Below are 2,625 nucleotides of genomic sequence, written 5' to 3' on the forward strand. Positions count from 1 at the left end.
CTTCATAATTAGGCTGTATTTGGGTTTAAAAATATGAAATTTTAAGCTCACTAATGTCTTACCTTACTAGCATGAAAAGAAAGAGTTTGCTGCCTAACTACTTCAAAGAGGCTGAGAAAACCACTTAGGGGACATTCTGAGCTTTTGATTGGTTATACACATGTCATTTGGCAGAGTAGGTGTATGTAAAAATGTATTTTCAAAAATTGAAGAGGTGGGTGTAGCAAACTTGGTTGATTTAATAACTATATTAATATCTCAGAAAATAGAAAAGACAGAAGTTTCATATTGTTACGTATCTGCTTGTTTGTTTGTTTCTGGTAGAAATTCTTTCCGAGGATCTTCAGCGATACAAGTCCTTTCTTGATTAAACCAGTTTATTCTTCCTCAATACAAACTTTTAGTACACAGTAGTTCTACAATCAGTACATTTCTCATCACTTTAAACTTGCTATAATGCTATAAATCACAGTGATTCACAATCTCGATAACATTGCTCTCAACGAGTGCAAAACACGCACTTTACGGCTCACTAGCTCAAAACTAACAGAATCATAAATTACACAGAACTCAAAATAACTACTGCTCTCTCTTCATTTATCCCTGCTGGCTTATATACTAATGAAGAGAGTATCTTGAACATACTAGGACTTCCCCAATCATTCGAGAAACTCATCACGCATGCTACCAGTGCCAACGCACTAGCAAAGTCACGTGACTTCCACTGTCGTAATAATACTTTACATTCTAGCTTGTCATTATTGGTAATTTGAGTGTCTAATTCATAAGAAACTATAAATATTGTATTTGGACATCACAAAGATCTAATTTGAACCAATGCTGCATTCAACATACCACATGACACACAAAAATCGAGACTTAGGATTTCTTTTTTTAATATTTACTTTTAAATCAAGAAATTAACTAATGTAAAATAATAAAATTTGAATTATAATCTACAATTTGATAGTAAACGTATTGACATACATTCATAAAATAGTAGTTCAATAACATTTTGAATCAGAGTCAACAAACACGATGACATGGCCTTTGACTCATGATGATAGGGTTAACAGGAGTGATAGTTTAGCAAAATTTCTCTTTCTGTAGCTCAGTCTGTTGTAATTCAAATTACCATACGTTTTCAGTGGATATGCACAACTGGGCCAATACTTCACATTACAAATTTCAAGGCAATCCATTAAGAAATACATGAGATATAAAATACCAAATTTTGATTGAGTTTCTTCTCTTTTTTATTTCATACATAACTTTTATCGATTTCTTTAAAATTTGGTACATTGATAGATCTTTACAATCTATAATTAGGTGTCAAATTTGGTCTAAATATAAGCTACATGTGTAAAGTTATTCAACAAAAACCACTTAAGTTTGACAAAATTTGTACACATACCTACACAAAAAGTCGTGTGAGCTATTAGTCTTAAATTTTTACTAGTTTCACCTAAGAGTAAAGGTGGACTGTTTTTAGTTTTTGTCATTCAGATTAAAGACAGCTTATTTAGAGCAGCAAATCTATAGGGTGAAAGCACGTGCAGATACATAAGTATTGGTTAGGCCAATCAAACTAGATTAGCAGTTTCTAGCCCAAGTTTTCAAAAGAATCATATGGGTGGATGGTTATTATTCATTGCCAACTTTTCAGCACAAATTTGCTAAATTTTATGAAATTCTCCTAATCAAAGAGTAGTTAGCATCACATGATATTAGCTTAAGCAATTAGTGTAAATACTTATCAGAATCTAAAAATATAAGTCTTTTGCCAAGTGTCAAATTAAAAGGCTTTTACTTATACTTCTTGATAGTATAAATATATACTATGTTGTTGTTGGACTTAGGATTCTTCTACAGTAGGTGTCTTTGACTTGTTGACAATAAATTCAATGATAAATGAATAACACACACTTCACTTGTTTTCAAAATAATATATATATATATATATTTGGAACAAGTTAAACATACGTACAACCAATTCTTCTCACTATAGAGATTACAGGCATATCATAAACACTATATATATATAGTTCTTTTCTTCTTATCAAAAGTACACTTATGCCTATTCAATTACTTTAAAATTTCAGTTGACAAGCCAAACCATCTTCTCTATTACCATCACACTAATATTGTGTGTGTGATTCACTTACAATTTTGGCATGTGTTACCGATAATAATTTGGTCTTCTTTCTTCTAAATATCCTCTGTTCCTTTTGTCAAAATGCACTCAGGCTTATTCAATTACTTTAGAACCATGCTTTGACAGAATATATTATTATTCTTATCTTCTTTTCTACTGTTAGTCTTACTCTAGCATATTAAATGTTGGCCTATGTTAATTGTTAGGCCTATCACTTCTACAGTAGTTAACTTCATGCTGAACTTTTCCTTGCCCATAACTTTACTCTTTTTTGCTATTGTCTGCCTGCTGTTTCAGCTTGCCTCATGCTATTTATATGTTTCTCACTTATTCATCTGTCAGTCTTATATAAATCTCTATATTCTCGACATCAATGTATTGCACGTGACATTCGATAGTCTCAACATCAATGACTTATAAACACAACTTCTTACAATCATCTGCTTTTAACTCTTATTATAACAAAACTA

At 31.3% G+C, this 2,625-nt stretch overlaps 1 protein-coding gene across 1 annotated transcript in view; it reads right to left on the reverse strand.

The window, feature by feature from the left end:
• Positions 1-2,625, reverse strand: part of LOC106476702 (midasin-like) — a 236,786-nt gene that overhangs the window by 165,786 nt on the left and 68,375 nt on the right. The window lies entirely within an intron of this gene.

The sequence above is a fragment of the Limulus polyphemus genome, unplaced genomic scaffold (assembly GCF_000517525.1).
Source record: "Limulus polyphemus unplaced genomic scaffold, Limulus_polyphemus-2.1.2 Scaffold158, whole genome shotgun sequence".
Lineage (NCBI taxonomy): Eukaryota > Metazoa > Arthropoda > Merostomata > Xiphosura > Limulidae > Limulus > Limulus polyphemus.